The 22,341-nt window shown below is 42.3% G+C and overlaps 1 long non-coding RNA gene across 1 annotated transcript in view; it reads right to left on the reverse strand.

Moving 5' to 3' along the window:
* Positions 1 to 8,070: 8,070 nt before the first annotated feature.
* Positions 8,071 to 22,341, reverse strand: part of LOC114011939 (uncharacterized) — a 76,508-nt gene continuing 62,237 nt past the window's right edge. The window contains exon 8 of the long non-coding RNA XR_008746631.1: positions 8,071 to 8,417. This is a non-coding gene — a long non-coding RNA (uncharacterized LOC114011939). The remainder of the gene's footprint in view (positions 8,418 to 22,341) is intronic.

A 22,341-nucleotide genomic window follows, 5' to 3' on the forward strand; every position in this document is an offset into this window, starting at 1 on the left:
TTAGGAGGCACAGGGTGCAGTGTGCAGCGTGGTTGGGGGTGGATTTCTCACTACTCCCGTTAACTATGGCCACAGGGACGCTAGCACATTGCATTTCCCTCCCGCCCCACGAATGCTGCTCATCCGAAGCCACCCCACCCCACCCCAAGTGAGCAGTGCCAACCAGCTCGCATAGCTCTCATTGTGCCAGGCATTTACTGCACTGGTTGAATCTCTTCCAAACGCTTTTGTCTTTATCCTGCCTCTCTTCTTCGCCCATGGCTTTTGAAAAGATTGTATCCCAAGTCAGATTTTCTGCTTAACCAGCTGCATACTATACATGTGTATTACAGTCCATCACCCCTGTAACCCAGTTTCCTGTTTTCTTCCAAGTTCACAGTTTTAGTGACTTCTCTTCCCAGAGACGCATAGCTCTGCCTAATCTCACTGTTCTTTCCCTCCTACTCTCACTCCTTACCCTTGCCTCCCTTACTTAGCAGCACTTTGTCTCCACCTAGCAACCCTCTGCCTTTTCTCATGCCATTTTTATGATCAGCATTTGCTTCTTTACCTGAGCTTTGTTTCTCACCTGATTCAGTGCTGCCCTTTCCCGTGTTTGCACCTTACAATTAATCATTGGATTGTGTCTGTCTCACTCTCAGCACGAGACTCGCAGGTCACGCAGTTCATCTTCCTACAATACTCATAGCACCTATGGTGTTATATAAATAATCCAAATGGGCACTGTATCATGTAAGCTATGTCATACAGCCTGGACCGTGGCCAGAGCACAGATGGAGATTTCTATTCATGGCATCAGTTCTCTGCCTGTTCCCCTGTTCTTAGCGAATCCTTTTCCTGCAGATTCTGAGAATAACCAGTGTTCTTCTAAAGCCCAACTCCTGCATATTTTCCACTATGACTCAAAAGACAGAGGCATTTTCCTTTTCTTCCCATTTCCTCAATCTTTTGTGCATCAACAAAAAGAATGTAAGAAATACATTGCAATTAGCACTTCCTCAGCTGCACTCATCTGTTGAGAGCACTCAGCGCTGAGCCAGCCTTCTGCAGGTGGGTAACTTAATGCCTCCTCTTACCACTTTTATTTATCTCAAGTTAATTGCCAGAAGTGGCAAGCTCTCAGTGTTCTACATTGAATTCATGATAATACAAATACTTAAAATGATGGATTGTGTGGCTGTGACAGCTACCAGTAAACCAGAGGTAGAGCAGGCATTCTCAGAGCCAAAAACAAGAGCACTTGAAAAAGCTGGTGCAGATAGGATGTAGGAAAAGACCTGAAGCTGATACACATTCAGCACCTGTTTAGATTTCTTTGATCCATCTTAATGCAATAAGGTCTTTGTTTGCAGATGCAGACATTTCTCCCTGCTCTCATTTTTACACTTTAGCGGGAACAATGGCTTACAGGTAAAAAGTACACACCACTGCCACTAGCACGTTTTCAGCACTGTAGTCACTGGGACCTGAGAATAGGGGTGCGAGGCGTCCCCATGGCAAGGCAGAGTATGACAGATTCGTTTCATCCTGTCTCTAGAGCAGAACAGGGATGGAAACTTTCTCCTTCTCCCAATAGAAGGTCTAATCGTAACTGTACTGGCACTATGAACCACAATGATAGGTGAGTTCATCTTGTGCCAGGCACTGTGCAAACAAAAGCAATTCCACTTCCACAGAGCCAACAGTCTGAAGCCTTCGTCCAACAGTCACATTGCCCTTGCAGGCAAATGGTTGGCCCTGTATTGCATAAAGCTTTATAATACTGTTGTATATTAGCAGGATGGCACCCACAAAAACAGGTGGTCATTATTGATTAGTGATTGTCACTACTCTGTTAATTCCTTATAGATAATGGGGGACGCGTGTGTTGTGAGGAAAGACACAAGTGCTAGAGCAGCACTGCTGTGATGCACCAACTCACTGGGCTTCACACAAGAGGAGCTTTACAGGAGGTGCTGCATCTATGCATGTGCTGCATTGACTTTCTCAGCAAGCTCTTCCTAGCAATGTTTCTGGTGCACATACTGTTGTGAGAAGCCAGCTGGCTGCCATCTGAGAGCAGATGCCAAGTGGCTGTCAGATTGTCATCTTGAATTTTAGTATTCAACTCGTCTTTCTGTGAATTGGCTTTTGGCCTTTTTTTCCCCAGGAAGAGCTGTGCCTGAGCCAAACAACCTCAGATTTATCTCCTGTAAAAGAAACGAAAGTACAAGTCACTATTGCTTCTGGTGAAACAATTTATAAATCAGAATTTCACTGCTTTAAGTGGTTTTCCCACTTTTTTTTGTAGTTACATAACTTTTCTCCTGCAGTTCCTAAAAGAAATCTCAAAAAACCACATAACAGCCACTTCAGACAGTTTACTCACTCAATCTGTCCATTTTGTAATTAATTAGAAAAGCTGAGAGAAATATAATTTTTCAGTTTCTGATCTCCTGATGTTCACATTTTAAGTTTTTCATAAAAAGGCTACTTGCATATGGTCTTCAATATAGTACTGGTCAGTCCTTGAGAAATGTCACCAGTTTATTCAAAGATGCAAGACAAAAATAAATGAAAACTAACTGAAAAATTCCCAAAATCGTACAGCAAAAATCCCCGGAACAATTGTTCCGTAAGTAGCGATCCAAAAGATGCAACTTCAAGTGGTTTAAAGGATTGCTGCTTCTAAGAGAGTGGCTTCATACACACTCTTTGGGAACAGAATAATTTTCAGATGTGTCATGGCAGGCAATTTAACTCACTGGTCTTGTGGGAAAATAATACCCTTAAGAGTTCTGGAGACCAGAATAGAACAAAGTTGTTGTTGCTCTTGAAGCAAGAAAGTATCTGCTGGGAAGATGCTTACATAAGAGAAAAAGCATGTTTTCCATAAAAAACCTACTTGCTAAAAAATATGCAAGGGCCCAGCAAAGAGGTAGTTCCAAGTAACTTGTGCCATCATGCAAGAATTCTGTTCTGCGTTGTTATTGTTTGACCACCTGAAACCAATCATGCTTGTGTTAAATCCCCTTAATGCAGAAGCACTACACAGGTTGCATATTTGTTATATTAGTTCTAATTCTGCTGAAAAAGTACAATACTTGTTTCTTTTTATACTTAAGGCATTCACGTTTAACTTCTGACAATATAATACAATTGAAGTTTATGTAACGATGCAAACATAAAGCATCTGCTTGTTCACTACCAGGCTGAAGTGGCACTAAGATTCTGACTGAAACCAAAAGGCTCTCACACAGCTACCCCAAAGGGAATCGAATACTGCATGTTCTTACTGCCCCCACAAATGAATGAGCTGGGTCACTAACCAAATGGTAAAATCACAAGCAGACACTTACTTGTCTGTACATTTTTGTTTAAGAGTTACCTAGGATTAGTTTCACAGGTACACTTTAGCTCTCATGGGTTCAACTGTCAGAATGAAAGTGAGATATTATTTCACTTTTCCTGGCTTATGAATAGATGAGAACCTGTTTGCACCCCTCCAATTTGCAGAAAACTCTCAGCTGATACTACTAAAACAAGTTAGAACATTCTCCTTTATTTTTTTCCCAGTGGAAAGAGGGTAAGGCTGTGGAAACTGAAAGGAGGAAAGATGTTTCATATACACTCAGAGTTCACAGAAACAGGTTTTAAGCACAAGAATCAGAGCAAAGTAAAATGCACCTTGCAACACCCAATGAAAAGATCACAAGAATGCTAAAGGAGTTGAAAGGTCTAATACAGAAGATCATGTCAGTCTGTGCTGGCAGCTTCTATAGAACTAAGATGGTAATGAGGAAACGTGTTTGTTTTTAAGCCTTTTCAAGAATAAGAGGGCTGATGTCCTGACACAGCAAAAAACCTTGGGACACTGCCAGCACTTGGCACAGTAATCTTTTCTGTATAGCTCATGTGGTGAGAAATGCTGGCTTGGGTGAAGAACTCTCGATGTCATTTTGGTAACAGCAGTAGGAAATTAAAATGCTGAAGTCAAGACACGAATGAAGAGCAAAACACAACATCCAATGCAGCAGCACGCTGTTTCCTGGGTATCCATGCCTGGGTTGGCAAAGGTTGGAGGCTCCTAAAATAGACACCATTCAGTATTTGTTGCATGCCCTGAAGTGCCACATCAGAATTTTCTTGAGGTCTCAAAGCACAAATATTTTCTCATTTGAAAGACACAAATTGCAGCAAAATCATGCACTTTTTTTTCTACCACTGAGCACCAGGAGTTTGTCATAGCACCAAGAAAGGAACCAAGGCATTTTAAACCACAGTTGGGATTAGAGGCATTGTTGCAGTGACATTGGAAAGCAGGTGTCTAAATTACTGTGCTTGATGGCTTGAAAAGCCAGACAGGAGGAGGTGCAAGCAGCAGGGTGTACCCCTTCCAGCACCCAGCCAACCTGGGTTTTAAGAGAAAGTAGATGATAAGAAAGAAGGCATGGACAACTGCAATGGAGATACACAGGAGAGGCAGGGCAGCCCCAAGCACACATCCCTTTGGGTCTCAACAGCTCTTCATCTTAATTTTGCATCTTATTACACACCTTTGGCAGGCTACTAAAATGAAAACAAGATAATCATCAGGGCACAGAAAGGGTCAGCAGCTCTGAGGGCAGCGGAGGTTCCCCATGGGGCTCAGCAGGGCACATCCCACCATCCCAGGCAGGGAGCAGGACAGGCCAGGGGGAATCGGGGGAGGGGACATGGACAGGCCAAGGCTAGGCTGGGAGGTAGCCCAAGGCCAGGCAGGACAGGGCTGTGGGGAGCTGGAGGCTGGCACTGCTGCAGCATCGCAGAGGCAGGGACTGGGGGTGGCAGGCAGCTGAGATGGGGTCCTGGGCTGGGCAGGGGCACTGGGGCTGTGCTGGTGCCCTTGGGTCCCTCACGGTTAAAGCTGTGCTTGTACAAAGTCGGATAGATCCAGATACCCAGAAAAAACACACGGTCTTGTTCAGGAAAGCACAAGCCAGTTTTGTAGCAAAATATGATTTCAGTCAGAGATACCAGAAACTCAGAAAAGAAGATAAAGACATTATTTGGCACATGTTCATTACAATAAAAGGAACAAACCAAGTATAGATTTCTTTTAAAAAAAAACAAAACCAGCCAAATATTTTTAAATTGTGTTTTTCCAATTTATTGTTTGTAATCTTCACGTGTTGTTTTTCTCCATGTTTCTCTGACTCATCTTAAAATCACTGCATTTGATGGGAAGCTTGTGTCATCTGACCAGGCTCATTGAAATGAACATTTCTCATGAAAATTTTATTTTCATGAAAATGTAAAATGGAAAAGGGTTTTCAAAAGATGGAATCTTTAAAAAATCAACACAGGAAAAAAACCCTCTATTTAAAATAGCAATCTTTGAAACATCATCATTTTTTTAAAGTTCAGTTTGACCTGCAAGGAAGTACATAGGACAATTGAAGAGAAAAATCTCCCCACGGCTGGTCTCCAGGAAGTACAGCAACATTCCCATTAAACAGTGAAATGGTACCCCAAAAGCATGAAGAGTTCTAAGACTGTTTCAGTCCTGGTCTGGCCAGATCTCTGAAGGTCTTGCAAAGAGGGACAGGGAGAAGGACAGCTCTTTCCCACAGGGATGCTGAGCTGTGAAGGGAAGAAGGATGTTTCTGCCAACACTGACCACATGGTCCTCCACGTGATGGAGGACATCCCTGGGACTATGCCCAGGCTCTTCACCTCACCAACGGCTCTGGGAGCAAGGTCTCTCAGCACACAGCTGGGGCCAGCTTAGTGCCCTGTGCTGGACACCCCCTTGTTTGGGTTGCTTTGTCCTTGACAGCTTCCAGCCCTGCCGACCCTGTCTGCTGTGACCACCAACCCATCTGCTTTCACAGGCCATGACACTTGGTCCTCTGCTCCTCCCATGCTGCCAAAGGCACGCACCAGCACTGCACACTGCTTCACCTTGAGGAACACATTAGCCACGTGTGAGTGTGACGACTGTGCTGGCCTGGGCACTGGTAGGAGGAAACCTCATTCTCTGTGGATCCCCCTTGGCCAGAGCTTCTCCGCCCCAGGAGGACTGGGAAACCACTCTGGCCTCTTCTGCCCCAGGGGCATGTGGCCATGTTGCTGACCTTCCTGCCTCTATTTACAGGTTCCAGCTTGAAGCTGGCCAGTCCCAGTATCACCAGCCAGGCAGCATCATCCTACAGCTCCATGACTCCTGAGAAGCGTGGCTGGTCAGGCCAGGCTGGGACAGGAGCTTCCCAGTGGGTCTCTGCAATGAAGAGACACCAGACCAGTGCCAGGGCCTACTGAAGACCAGGTCACTGGCTGAACTTGTGGACAGTGGCACAAACAACCACTTGACTACTTGTCACAAGAGCCCCACAGATGGGAATTTCAAAGTCCTGAAGATTCCCCATGCCATCTCCTGCTTCGACTAGATTGATCTATAGGCATAATCTGTGTGTCTTGCTGTGATTAGCACCACGGATGGAGGATTTGGGCATTCAGAAACTCCTTCAGGTGGCTCCTGCTGCAAAACTGACCAACCTGTGCACAGATAAGATGTCAGTATAAACTGTTCCTGCAGATGCAGAAATGGTCACATAGTAAGACAGGAGATGTTTTGTACATAGTACAAGAAGTGATGGATGCTGCCTGCACTGGAGTGGTCATGTAGGAGCACTGACCAGTTGGATATGGGGAAGTAACATTACAAATAACACAACGGTGATCACTATACTGCTTTTCCAGCTTATTTAAAGGTTCGTTCAAAATGCTTCTTCCTGACCAGTCTGCAATTTCTGATGCATGCACTCCCTCCTAAAAATTGCTTTAAAGGCCCTGGTTATTCCAGAACCCCTTTTGCCTTCTAGACCAACAGCTCAGGCTGGCTTGGATAATATGACTGTCAGTGTTAAGATGTACTTTACACTGTCATAGTGTTTGGAAAACTGTTGCATATCCTCCAAGCCTGCCTGCCATTGTGTATCCACCTCTGCCACAATCACTTTTTTCCTTTTGAAATGCTTTCTTGGTACTTTGTGTAAGCTTTAGGCCTCCTGGTTTGCAAGCCAGGTTGTGAATTGGTTCCTGTTCAAACCGGCAATTTGCCTTTTAGCAGTTTCAAACAGATTTATACCCCCAAACCTTCTCAAATTCCTAGGCATATAATGAAGACTTTTAACAGAAGCAGTAGAGTAGGCATGCCTACTGTCATGATGCTACTACACACATGTAAGAAATAACACATTGGGCTGATCAGTGCTCCTTTTTGTTGAAAGCCATCTTCTGTGCCCATCGTCCTTTCCTGGGCTGCAGATCAGGGCTGCTTCTGCCTCCTACTCTTCAGTCAGTTGCCAGAGCTTTTTTTTTCTATATGGTCATTAACCTACAGATGAGGAAATATGTATAGCACCAGCCCTCAGCCTGTGATGGCCTTACATGTAGCTGTGATCCCCCCACAGTCCTGCTGAAAGGCAGCAAATGGCTGTCCCCATGTATGCCGCAACCAGGGCTTCCTGCTCTGACATACTTCCAGAAAATAAGAAGACTTCCAATGTATGGAAATACAAAGGCTTGTGTCCAACAAAGCAGGTGAGATCCCATCTCCTAACATAGGCTTTTACCTCCTTCACAGAGTCCCACTTTCGCACCAATGCCGGCTATCTCACTGAAAATTAACAGCCTAAAAGCTTTACTGGATCTGGCCTAGCATTCCTGTTGGTTTCTTGTCCCATGGCTATATTTTCCAATCAGTTCTAATTTAAATGACTTTTTATTATCTTCACAGTAATCACAGGCTTACAATTAAATGCAGCGTGTAGTTTGCAAGAAGGAAGAACAAACTATATCCCAGTAATGTCTACTTGGGGACTATGAGAACAGCCTAAAAAATATTCAGAGCATGTAAAAACACAAAGCTGTAAAAGATTTTTATTTTTTTTAAGTAAAATTAATGGGATGAAGCTGAGCAAAGAAAAGACAGAAGTCAGATGGTATCAGGAGGGATGTCCTAGCACTCCATTAAACTGCAAAATAATCTCCTGATGGAAGCTGTTGGAAGCGTATTTAGCCCCAGTCATTTAAAGCAACACAAGGCAAAGCAATGAATGGTGCAGTGATCTTTGTGGCCACAGAACACCACACTAACCAGTAAATGAAATACCCTTGTATTGGTATTTCTGTTGAACTTTTGGAGCTGTGTAGTGGCCTATACTTCACCCATATGTCCATTACATGCTCATCGAAAAGGAGGAAGCTGGGTTATCTGGAGCAGGAGGACCTGCAAATTCAGGTCTTGCTTCATGCAGAACCGCAGAGCAGCCCCAAGGGACACTTTCGAGGTTTTTGGCAGACATGAAGTATTTCCTTGTCACTTAGCTTCAAGGCCCAGGGCCTCTTTCAGGTGTCATGAGGTCCACTTTCCTCAGATGTGGCTGTCTAGCTTGCTGGAAAAGCCAGATTCAGAGGATATCAAGCAGAGATACACGCTGTTAGAGAAGGTCATGCTTCTGAATTGTCAATGGAAAATCATTTCCTACAGCATTGCTCAAGAGCCCTGTCTAGTCACTTCAGGTAACTGAAGCAATGAGGTTTCACCGTTTCTCTGGTGAAACTTTTCTGCTAGGTACATTTCCTGTAAAGAATTGGTCCTAATACTGATCCCAAGTTCTCCTTTGCTCAGATTTACTGTTCAACCCCCAACTGAAGTTCTTTATGTGACACAGTTGTGATTAACATCACTGTTATTTAATTGGAGTAACTGAAACAACTGATGCAAAGAGGATAAGAACATCATGTTATCCCATTTATGATAGTCACAGTGTTGTCAGGTTCCTCCCAGAATGACCATAGGCAAGAACTACCAGAAAGATTGTATGAGAACTCTCTTTGACTGCCACCTCAGCATCATCCAAGATGCAGGTGCATCTCAGCATCTGCTCCATGCTATCAGATGAGACAGACGATTAACAGACAATTAAAACTTAAACAGTTATGAGTGGGAATACTGGTTCAGCTACATAGATCACTTTAGAACAAAATTTATTTTTCAAGGGAACAGCAACACTCTATAATTAAGCAAACCATAAACTCTAGGGTTACCTTGAGAAGATGGATTGCTGAAATCAGTGTTTTTCGACATTAACCTTTTCCTTCTGGAAAGGTCAGTTCATGCCTCTATTTCACTGAACATGGGAGCTTAAGTGCTAGAATTAATGCATTTTAGGAGCAACCAACCCAAGAGAGGGCCTGTCAAAGCTGTAACAGCATAAAACAAGGGGATTTGTGTGTTTTTCAGTCTACCACACACAGCTTTTACAGTTACTAGTATAATGCCCTTTTGGAAATCCCTTAGTGATAGCACACTTCATTTGTTCTACATTTAGGTTACCACTTCTCAACAACAAATGTGGGGGCAAAGGGGCTTTGGTTTTTTAGCTACAGAAGCAAGCAGAGATATTATGGTACTGCAGAGCAGCTCACACAGCATCTCCCCACCTTATTCTTACAGCAGCACCTTAGAGTTCTAGAGATGAAGTGGTGGCAGATTGGAGGCTTTTATTCCAAGTATTTTTCTGAAGTTTTGAAACATATTTCCAACCTTGAAGAAGCATCTCCTTAAACAAATAGCCTACTAGGCAGATGACCCTTGGTTTCCTCATCTAGTGATGTTCTTATTTTATGTCATTAGCTTATTGCTCCTATTAACACCATCAGAATTCGGCAAACATCCCCCAGGTTTGCCAGCAATGATGAATTCACAAAATGTGCTCTACCACCATTATGCTTTTGCACACATAAGAGACTACACTTTTAAAATGTAGCCTTGGATGATGATGCTTGGAAACTACTTACTCTAGTATAAAATATTCCATTTGATAATGTAAACAGCCTTTTGCAGTGATGTTCCCCTATAAAGGGTAAGTTAATCTTACAGGCATACTAGTCACTGAAATCACTGGTTGAGAGTTTCCAAGCTTTCAATTATACACGTCACTGGACTTTTATGGCTTCTAACCTAAGCCCTCACTCAGAGTCACAAGGCAGCTCAGAAAGTTAAAACAGCATGGGATGTGCAGGCTCAGGAGCATACTGATATTGTCACTGTGCCATCCTCCCCTCTGCTGAAGCAAGTGCTTTCACTGTGTTTTCTGATGGGTCAATGAGATTTGTTGATACTGAATATGTTTTTATGACTCATCTAAATTTTTGAGTTGAAAGAAAAAAATCCCTAAATCTTTTAGCAAGCACGTATTACCTTTGCTACTTGTGGGCCAGGTTACCCTTTGAAAAGTGTGCTTAAGAAATCAGTATACTCCTAATGTGCCACTCATCTCCTAGATTCTGTAAGGGTCCATGTAAATCTCAGCTCCTGAATTGCAACTGCTTCTCATGAGTGAAGACAACAAGAACAACAAGAACAACAGCTGGATCTTCAGTACTGAAATTAAAGCAATGTCTTCCTTTTGATATGACTTAAGAAAATGCCTTCTCACCAGACGAAAGCCCAGACAGACGTGTTAGACAGCCCCAGTATTTCAGAACAAGTTTTTACTTGTTCTGAGAAGTTAAAAAAAGAAATCCATTAACTAAGAGGGAGATTATATATTCTTCTTTCTTGAATCTAGCTTGCATTACCACACAGAAAAATTCTTAAGTCAAGATATTTTAAGGTCAGAATAAACATTAAGATATGATCAAGGCTCTTTCTGAAACTTGGAGGAAAAGTTAGAGGGGAGTTATTTGGGGGAAACAGGAGACAAATTTATAAAATGAACTCAAAATAAGTGAGAGGGTAGAAAGATGACTGACCATGTGTGTTTAAAAATATGCCAACTACACACAAGGAAAATCTAATTTTGTGCAAAAAAACCCTGTACATGCAGTAGTTGGCAAAAGTTTAATAATTCTGAGTTCTCACCGGACAAGTAAACTAAATAATTCAAGGCTCTTTCACAGCTACTGAACTGAATTTATGAGTCTAGATTGCTGATCTCACATATGGTTCAGGGAAATCTGCACCAGTCCATATCATTATCACCTTCAGTTCTAACTCTCTTACAGTTACAGCAGTTTGGGAATGCTCAGTGTGAAAATTAAGATCCTTACAAAAGCAGAGCTGGTGAGATTCTGGCTCTGTGATTGATTTTTCACTTTTCAGTCATTGCTGCCTTATTTATAATTATCTCACATTACAGAACCACAAAAGGAATCCAGAGGCAACTGGAAATCCACTGTGCTGACTGCTGTACAGACAGCTAGAGGCAGTCCGTGTCCCAGGCAGCAAGAGAAACAGCAGCAAGCTTCTAAAAGGTAAGAAAACAGCCACTGTTTAAGAATGTTTTACAAGGCTGGAGTATTGACAGATTATGTATTAGATCAACTGGGGCTGCATCATCTTCAATCAACCAGGTTACAGTCAAATGAGTCCTAGTATCACCAGTTTGGGGATAATGCAAAGCAAAATCATGGAAAGGCAAAGGCAGCAATGGAATGGCTAACAAACACCGTGTGTATTGGAAGATAAGCACAAAATACAAGGGATGATTATAGAAGGTCTATAAATATAACCTAGAGAAAAGAAAACTCACGGGGCCATAGCTTCAATTTATAAATACCTTCAAAATATAAATATAAATGAAGGAAGGGGATTACTCAATCTCAGCAGATGCCAAGACACAGAAGCAAGCTAAGAAAGAAGAGCGGAGACTAAGCTCAGAGTGTATTTCTGAATGCCAAAACTAGTTGGAGTCTGAAAGAGACTATCAAAGAGGGTATCATCCTGGTACTACTCAAAGATGTATTCAGTGAGGCGTTTGTGGGAAGAAAGACAGGCAGGGTGCAATCTTGCAAAGAGCAGAAGGACAAGCTGGCTGACCAAGCAACCTTTCTAGCTCTCACTCTGTCTGGTGTCAGGCATGGCCTGGATGGATTCTCAACCCTTGGGACCCGTGTTTACAACTCTCAGGCTCCTGCAATGCGACAGTAACATAGTAGCTGGAGAGCAAAGAACCACAGCAGTAACAAACTAGACACCAAGCAAGATCCTCTTGAAATCAAAAGACAAACAAAATCCAAATTAACTGGGGGGTTCATGAGAGTTTTTAGGTCAACTTCACCCCAGAGCATTAAGGGTTTTGTCTTTCCTTGTTGCTGAGGGGAAGCTTGTCAAGTACTGGGAGGGCCCATAGCTATTCTCACATGGAGATGCTGCCCTTGAAAACCTTGGCTCCCAGGATGCACAAATCAAAATGCAACATTGCATGCAGGGCTGGCAGTCCCCCAAGCTTGCCTGCTGACTGTGTCTGAAGGTAACTTATTTTGTGCACATTACTCAGGGATAGGGGGCTCTGGGGGTCCCAGCGTAGCAATTGGTTGGGGAAAGAGTGTAAGTACCCTTTGGGTTTCTGTAAACCTTCTCTAGTACTGACAGTTACAGTATGGGCAGAAGGAAGTTCAGCCTTTGACCTTGTGTGGATAAAACTGCATGCAAAAGTGTTGTTAATGCAACAGCCCATGTTAGGAAATCACATAGCTGTGGTGCTCCATAGTATTTCAGCCTCATTCATTTCAATTTTAATTTCTTGTTTAGATGCCAGGCTAAAAATGCTTGTTATTATATATGCAATTATGGGCACATTAATATTACTACAGGGCCAATCATTTGTTCCATTTCTTAGCGTTTTTTAGATCTATTAGCAACCGCAACATTGCAGGAACAATTGTCACATTTAACACATTTTATTGTCTTGGCTACTAACTAGTGACATTATTTTAGATGTGTTACTGATCATTTTTTGCAGTGCAAAATACCAGACTTGATAGAGAGCAATACAGCAGTTGCTCTCAGTTCTGCCAGTTGCCAAGCACTTCAGCTTCTAGCATCTTCAATGATTTCCCAAAGACCAAGCCTCTTTTAAAGGCTTTGGATCCTTTAAAGCCCAACTAACTATAAACAGCATAGAAGAAGGAATAATTCTCCCAGTTAAGCCTCCCACAGAGACTGTTCTGTGTGTCAGTGTACAGATGAATAGGCTTTGAATGCTAATTGTAACACTGTGTGTACTCTTCCTGAGCTAATCAGCTCACAGGGTACAGACAAGCAACTTTTATTATCAATTCCATTCTACCACACAAACCATCCTGAAACACTTTTTCCAATAGCTAATTTAGAGACCTCCCAGTGGCTTAGTTCAGGCTGTGGAAGGTTTGTAAACAAGCGGTGTTATTCAAGAGGAATTTGCTCTCCCTCAGTGTCTCTTACTTTCGCTCTCTTGCCTAAAGTATTAGGATCTAATGGAAATAGTTGCCCAAGAGTGGGAAGCAAAGCATGTTAATACCTACTAGCAAAAGCACATGTTCGGTGTCTCAAGAGGTTTCATGTGCAACAGACAAGAAAACTTACTTGCAGACCTAAGTAACAGTGTATCATTTGCTTTATGAAGTAAAATACCACCAAAATTATTTTTTTTCTCCTTTTGATACTGGAGTAGTTTTTACCATTGCAAGTTATATACAAATTTGGGTTTGTCCCTCACTTTGGAATGAGATATTGTATATATGATTAAAGCTAACAGCGATAACCTTCGGATATAAAACCTCTGCTGGGAACTCTGCCAACATGAACTGCAGACAGCATCAATAAGCTGAATCCTGAGAGCTTCCCCATACCTGGTATGGCTGTTTAGATTTGTATTGAATGCGTAAAGAAGAGCTGCTGAAACCGAGTACTTTCTATTACTACAAGTGACCACAACAGCAATGTGGCAAAGACACTTTCAGACTAGGTATTCTCTGCTTTTATATCCCCAGTAAATGTACTCCTAATCTGTTCAGAAGTCTTTTTTTTTTTTTTTTTTTTTTTTTTTAACAAAACAAAGGAAAAGGAGAAAAAAAAGAGTGCAGTTTCACAGAAAGAAGGCTTCTGTTTCTGGCACTGCTGTGTTTTAAATCTTTGGGAAAAGGGAAAAGAGAATTCAGGCTGATTGTGGAGAAACAGGCTTTCTTTATAAGATAAAATGTGTGAATAGCTGGTAGCAGCCTTCAGTGGAGGAAAAAAACAATACCCAACTACTGCCTCCCCCCCCAACAACAAAACAAACCACAACTGAAAACACAACCCAAGAGAAAACTCCTTACTTGAGATAAAGAGAGTTATGTAATTTAATGGTACTCTTACTAAAGAACAAAGATTTTGGTGCAGCACAAATGGACTTTCAGAGGCTCTTTGCAATTGTTCCCTCCTTGCTGAAAAGTTCATTTGTTCCTATGGTGTCCATACTCCACTGTAAGTAAGGTTGTTACTGTTCTGAACTGCGCCAGGGAGCTGCTACTATAGCTGCTCTATACTCCGATCTGGTGGGAGAAGCTATTTGAAACATTGCTAATTGTAATATTGTAATACAATCCACATTGAATTGAAGTGTGGGCATACATTTTCCTGCCATGGAATTTGGATGCAAAAAGGACCTTGTCTTCAGATAAGCCATTCACCAAATCCCTGGTTTATGCTGAAAGAGGAAAACTACTGAATGATCTGGTCTCTCTTACTGCTGAAAACACGTTTATGGAAGTAACTAATTCTTCAGCCACTTTCCGTAACCTATTTTGTTCAGCACTGGAGCCAAACTTTTCAAAAGGCTTTATATCTTTATTGACCAACTTTTGAAATGACAAGCGCGGACAACACTCCCCTTTCTGCTGAAGTCGGTAGCAGAATCCCACTTCTTCAGCCAGCAAGTGAATAACTATGGTTCCCCCTAGCAGCAGAGTACCTCAGGAGGTGGTAGTCATGTCCCACGTAAGTGACCCCTTTGTTTCTTGCCCACATTGTCTGTGTATGCCACAGCAGCTTGTTATACAATACAAGCAAAGAGTCTAAAGTGTTTTTAGAACTAAATGAAAACGGCATCTTGACTTCGCTTCAGACAAGGATCTTTTACATACATTTCCTTTGGCTTTTCCTTGTTAGTGAGGAGATGAGAATCTCAAGCATCTCATAGCTCATTATTAATACATAGTCATTTTCTGCTGCTCACAAGAGGGATGGAGATACTGACAGCAGGCCCCTGAGACAGCAGCCTGATTATACAACCCCTATACACAGACAATTCCTAGTGAGTGCTTAGAAGAAAGGACCAGTTAGTTATTAACAATATTTGTTAGGCACCACTACTGTTTGTGGTGCTCTGCAAGGCAAACACTCTCCCACATTATTCTGAAGAACAGCGGATGTCAAATGACTCTTTTGAAGATGCGGAGAAAGTGACAATTTACAATGTTTCTGTTCGTTTCCTTTTTGCTTTCTACTTTTTCTTTTATTGTTAAAGGGCCTGTAAGTAATAACAGAACGGTGAGGGCAGGCTAGTGACAACGGCTCCAATGAAATGTGCTTTGAGGAAGAACTTGAATTAGAAAAAGGAGATACCCACAGGCTGGGAGATAACATAGCAGCCTGCAAGAGTGAAGGAAAGCAAGTGAACAGAACACTGGGGTTGGCACTGATGACTACACAATAGGAACCAAAGTCAGAGATTTGGCTTGTGAAGCATTGGGATGACACATTTGGTCCAGGAAGACAGAGCCAGAAGATTCAGCGAGGCAAAAACACGATTTGATTGTCAGGCAGGAGGAGATGTTGTTGTAGGAGCTGCTGCACTTCTGACAGACCAGTAGGGAACAATGGGGATATGCAGAAGGTGGGGAAAGGTTAGAGTTATATCAAACAATACTCAAGATGACAAAGAGTTGGATTATTATGGTATTACTTTTATATGTTTAGGGACATGGAACATTAAAATACATTTAGGACATTAATAGAAGGAGCCACCAGGCAGATGAAGGAAGGGTAAGAAGTAGTGCAGTCCTGCTGGAACACATCGCTGGGGAAGGAAACAGATGAGGAAAAGACCAGGAACAAAAGCTACTAGAAGAAAAGAAGGTAAGTTGATGGAAAAAGCTTGTGACAGAGCCTTTCCATCTTCTTCTTTAAACCAGTAACACTTCTGACATTTGGAGAAAGATCGGCAACAAGAAGGCTTAGGGAAGGAAATGAAAGTCTCAAAGAGGGACTTGATGGGAGCAGTGGGACTTCTGCTTGAGAAAGATTTGAAAAGACTCTTGGAAATAATTCAGTACAGACAGTCTCTCCAGCTCCTGAAATGCCCTTGCAAAACATTCAGTAGTGGAAGAAGCAGAAGCAAGATGTGACCTGTGGTTGGGTGTACATCACTCACATACAAAGGAGAGAATTAGGAAGTAGAATCTAAAGAATTAACTTGAGCACCTGTGAAAGCAAAAGAAGCAGCAGGTGGTAAGCAGACCTGGAGCTGCAGGGACACCAGACATGTCAATAACTTAGAGGGTATAGCAGAATGGACAAGGAAAGGGGAAGGCACAAGGAGCATTAAAAGAGCAAAAGCTGGTGACCACTGAAAATGTTAACAACTTATGGTTGGATAAGGAACAATTGGGCATTTATATTCAGTTTAGTTTCTCAGAAAAGGAAGGTATCTCTGTTGTTCAAACATGCTCATGATTCTTGGTAAGGAAGAAGATGCCACACTGATGCAACTTTGAATTTGAGGGGGGGGAAAAAAAAAGAAAAAAAAAGATAGTGAAAACAAAGGCAGCCTACGAAACTGAATTTACCCAGAGTATTCTGGCATCCTAGATGAGAGGCTGCATGGTTAATCTCTTCCTTTCCGTTTTGTTGTCAGCAAAAGTCAGCACTTGCTCAAAGTAACTAAGCATCAGTATTAGATGCAATCAAAAGACAAGTTCATGCATTTGTTTAGATTAATTCCTTATTTGATCATGCAAGATGTTTCTTGAAGTAATCTGCTCGGCAGTACCTAGCAGATGCCACCTTGGCTGGAATCAGCAAGTGTGGAACCAGTAATTCTAGTTTTCTAGTTCTCTCAGCTACTTCAACCTGTGGTTTCTGGACCCCTGAGGAGACATGCATTACTTCTAAGGAGTCTGCAAAAGCAAGTCTAGAATCAGTAGGTTCAGGTTTGCTGTACAGGATCTGTATCTCCAGTGAGAAATTTTAAGGAATCTGTAAATTAAAAAGGATTAAAAAGGAATGTTCAGCTACATAGTGGTTTTCAGTTCCTCCTCTCCCCAGATCATGTTGACCTAGCAAAATACTACAGAAAAGGAATTAAGCAAGCAGCAGCTTACCCTATTCTTGAGTTTTATAAAGATTTTCTTTCTCTCCCTTCTGCCCCAAGGGCATTCCATAGTATTTTGAATGTGTTTGTTCAAAGATAGATTAACCTGTATATAGGATCCTAGGGATGAGATGTATACCTGAGGTCTCTCCATTATTCTAGAAATAAACCACATGCTGTACTTACATGTAGTCAAATGACTCAGTTTTAATAATGAGGCTACCACAGTGGAGGATAAAGAAAGGATTTACACTTCACCATGCAAAGTAATGGGCAATTACTCCTTTTTCTTTCCAAAAGTGCTAGCTTTATCATAATTTATCCTAGTCTTTTATAGAATTCTCTCACTTCAGCAATTGCAAGGTTAGTTTTGACACAGAATGAACTAAAACAGGACATCAGGATCTGCTTTCAGAAAAGAGGAAGGTTACCTTAACCATACCAGTCAGTGTTCCAGTACCTCTTTTATTTTCAGATTATTAGTTTGCTTAATAAGAAGGTTGAAGGGAGAAGGTTTACAGATTTACTGTTTCACATCAAAGGATACCTTTCAGATCAACCCTACAAGTTACTTTTCTCCACTTACAGTAACCTTCCCTGTTGGTTCCCTGTTCCCTATGGTAATACTCTGCTGAAGATAGTCAACATTCATTACCTGCTGCAGTCCTTCATTTGTACCTGCCACCTTCAGAGACCTCAGCTGGCTGCCTGTCTCAAAGGATGGGTTTTTAACATGGTCTAATATGTGAACATCTTTGCAGATGCAGGACTGGACACATCACTTATGTAGGTCCTACCGTTTCTGTATATAGAGCTCTATATATTTGCTAATGTGAGCGTAATAGAACTTCACCTATACATGATGAACTCCTCCCTTGTTTGGCTTTTCATTCTTGTTCTTCAGTGGCAGTGTGGGCAACTGACCTGCAGAGCACAACCTCTGCAAAGGTGGGGGGGGGGGGGGGGGGGAAGTCTATTAGTAGTCTGAGAACCATAGTAAAACCTGGCGTTTTCATTTGACTTAATTTCTACATGGTATTCTGCAAGCAAGCAGGATCTCACTTTGCTTGCTCCAAGCCAAGTAGAAGCCATTAGTTTCTCAGCAGGACATACCCTGAGCTCAGTGCCCCACTACTGAATCTATACAGCTGCTAGGGGTCTTGCAGCCTGAGCAAAGGGAGCCTGCACCTGCCTTCAAAACACAAGAGAAATACACACTTTTTTCTGTGGGCAGAACTACCGTATTCTTGTTTCTCTGATTATAAGGAAAGGATATATACCACTTTTCCTTAGAGCAGTTAGTGAAGAAAAAATGAATACTGATAAATTGCTTTAAAAAAAATGATATGCATTTCAAGATTGAGTTAGCTTTTTTTTTTATTATGCCATGCAATTTTCCTTTTATTTCCACAGATATCATTCTCACTTTATACTCTAAACTTATGTCAGTCTTTGAGCATAAACTTATTGCTCTTTCTTCTTAAAATACACAGCAATCAGGGACAGCAAATGCAGGTGTATAACCTTTGCTGAGGAATATGCAATTCACTGTGCACTCTTAATAAACGAGGGATCTCCCCAAATGCCTAACAACCAACATTGAACTGTACAAAACAACTATATATCCTTTAATCAGGGCTCTCTGAATTTGCACTTTTGACCTGAAGGCTATTAAGGAACATTTAAAGGCAATATGAATATGTAGGAGCCAAGATCAAGTAGATGGACTGACATTAAAGAGAAGGGGGTCACATTTAACGTAGTTCACATCAGTTGCTCCAGGTATAAGGTGAAACAGTATCACTCTTTTTTTTTTTAATCACCTGCTTACTTAGAAAGTAAAAATAAAATCCCTCTTTTGATTTTATATGAAAGACAATACATCCATCATATCTTTGACATGCAGTAAAAAACAGCTTTCAAGTGAAATTCTGCAGTAACTTATTTCTGCTTTTTCCAATTAAAGAGAACTAAATGCTGCATTTAACTTCTTGTAGGTGAAGATGCGTGAGCTATTGGAAAGTCAGGGAAGTCTATTGGTGGGTGTAGAAAGTTCTAAAAGTCTTTGCCTATGTTTAAGACATCCACCATCTTCTACAGATAATGCCAAGTCTTTATAAGAGGACTCTCTACTATCCTTGTGTTCTGGGATTACTCAGAGCTTTTTCCTCTCCATGGAGGGCACCGCAAGCAATAGAAATGCATGGCATCTTTGAAAGAGGTTGCTCCTCAGAGTCAGATGCAGAGAATGTTCTGTCTGGATGAAATCATACTGCCATTTTAAAAGTCAGAAAAACCTCATATACATTCTCCAAGCCACCAGTTTCTGCCCTCAGAATCTAACAAGAACACTCTATAATAGGGATGACTATTGGCAGCATGGGGGCTGCATCTGTGTCCTGGGGATTAAGGTGGTCATTAAGGCATCCAAATAGAGGAGACTGCTGTGTACAGCTGGTCACAGATCTAGTTTAGGTCTGGCAGGATTCATTAGGACACAGCTGTACCAATCTGACTGCTAAATGTCTACCCAACTACAGCAAAGTTACATCAGAGTTCTAACAGAGAAAAATCTTCTGGAAAACAAACAAAGAAAAAAAATCAGTTTGGATAAATCTGAGTGCTTCAGACACTGAAGATGATGACTGAGCAAGAGTCATCATTTTGTTGACTGAGCAACAAAACAGATGCAGTATCCCAGCAGAATGAATCTGTGGAACCAAAGGTGCCTTCTTGACACCAATACAGCATGGGCCAGCCAAAGGTGACACCCAGCTGGATCTACTAGTCACGGACAAGGAAGAACTAGGTGGAGATATGATAATCAACAGTAGCTTTGGCAGTAGCAGCCATGGAATAGTGAAGATCAAGATCCTGACAGGTGTAAGGAATGACAGTAGCAGAGTATTCAGGTGGACCTCAGGTGAGCAGAATTCAGTTTATTCAGGGGACTGTAAGCAGGTTCCCATAGGAGGCAGCTCTGAAGGGCCAAGGATCTCTGGGAAGCTGGCAGGTCTTCAAGGACAGCATCCTCCAAGTGCAAGAATGATCTACCCTGATATTCAGGAAGACAAGTAGATGCTACAGGAGACTCTGTTGACTAAGCAGGGAACTTGAGATAAAGCTTCAGTGTGAAAAGGCAGCATAAAGGAGATGGAAGCAGGGACAGGCTATAAAGAATGAATATATAAATATTTTCTGGGCATGCAGGGACAACGCTAGGAAAGTGAAAGCTTACCCAAAGTTGACACCTGTAAGGGTTATCAAGGGCAACAAGAGCCCTTAGTATGAAAAGGACAAACAGGGAAACTGTGGGATCATTGTTACACGGTGGGTGTGACAGCAAGCACAGATATGGCTGAATTACTCAATGTCTTCTTTGCTTCCGTCCTCACAAACAAGATTTCCCAGGCTTCTCTGTTTAAAAAAAAAAAAAAAAAAAAAAAGTTTCAAGGATAGGAACTACCAGTAGAAAATGAGGATTACTTGAGAGAACTTGGCCCATGAAAGACCATAGTACCTGGCAGGCTATACCCAAGGGTGGTCAGGAAACTGGCTAAAAACCTGGCAGGGCCACTCTCAATCATCTATGAAAGGTCATGGAAATCAGGAGAGAGCCCAGGTGGCTGAAGAAAAGCAAATTATACACCTCTCATCAGAAGACGCCAAAAGAATAATCCAGAGAACAACCATCCAGTCAACCCCACTTTGCTCCCTGGGAAAAAACAATTCCTCTTGAAACACATTTCTGGGTACATCGGGGAGAAATGATTAGGAACAGTCTGGATTGAACAAGACTAAGTCACATCTGACCAACCTTCTGTGCTGCAATGCCTGGATCTGTGGACAAACAGGAGAGAAATGGCTGACACCTCAACTTTAGCATGGCTTCTGACACTGTCTCCTACAATATATTCTTGCAAGATGTTATGGTTTGAATGGGTGAACAACAAGATGGGTAAATAACTAGTTGGATGATTAGGCTCGGGATAGCGATTAATGGGACGTACACTACCCAAAGCCTGGTGGCTAGTGCAGTACTGCAAGTGTCAATCCTGGGACCCATCCTGTTTGACATCTTTATAAATGACCTAGAGGTGGTGATGGAGGGCACACTGGCAAGTTTGCAGATAACACCAAACCTGGCAGGGGAGGTGAGAAGGTGAGTTCTTCCTTAAGCAGGAGAGCCGTGCTTGAGGGTAGAGCTGCCATTCACAGAGGCCTACGCAGACTAAAGGAATGAATGGGCTGACAGCAACCTTATGAAATGCAAGAGGTACAACTCCAAAGTCCTTCCCCTGGGAAGGAAGAGACTTAGCATCAAGACACAGCAGGAACTGACTAGTGGGAAGCAGTTCTGCTGCGAAGAACTTGGGGGTTGTGATGAGCAGTGAGCTGAACATGACCCAGTTGTTTGCCTGGCAGCAAGGAAGGACAACAGCATCCTGGGCTGTTTGAAAAGGAACACATCCAGTAGATTGACACCCCCGCTACTCATTAGTTCACATCTAGATACTGTGTCCAGTTTCAGAGGTCTCATTGATAACCTGGAGTACGTTCAGTGGAGAGCCGCCAAGGTGGTTGCAGGCTGGAACTCTTTCTTGCCCTATGAGGAGAGGCTGAGAGATCAAGTCTTGTTCCAGCTTGAGAAGGTATGATTTTAGGGAGAATGTGACAGCAGCCTGCCAGTACCTACACGGGGGTTATCAAGGTGAAGCCAGGCTCTTCACAGTGGTGCATGGTGGGAGGACAAGAGGCAACAGGCATAAACTGAAACAAGAGAAGTTCAGATCAGCTATAAGGAAAAGCTTTTCTCGTGAGGACAGGCAAGCAGGGGAACAGGTTGCTTACAGAGGCTGTGCAGTCTCCAGCCTTGGAGATCTCCAACAGACTGAGCAACCTGGTCTGGTCCCATAGTTGGCCCTGCTTTGAGCAGGAGGTTGGACTAGAGACCTCCTGTATTATCATATGATTGTCCGAACATGACAAACAGTCTAGCCTTTGCAGCATCATGAATCCTGAAGGGTGCTGTGCCTTCTTTCTCTCCATTGTCTTTTTAGATAATGATAACACTATGATAGGACTTGCATGAATTTGAAAGGAAGAAGCCTGTTCTCAGTATCTGGCCATGTGGCCAACCAGTGTCCCAGACACCCAGCTTGCTAAATGTAAAAAGAAAATGTGAAGTTAAGCATGC

The sequence above is a fragment of the Falco peregrinus genome, chromosome 3 (assembly GCF_023634155.1).
Source record: "Falco peregrinus isolate bFalPer1 chromosome 3, bFalPer1.pri, whole genome shotgun sequence".
Lineage (NCBI taxonomy): Eukaryota > Metazoa > Chordata > Aves > Falconiformes > Falconidae > Falco > Falco peregrinus.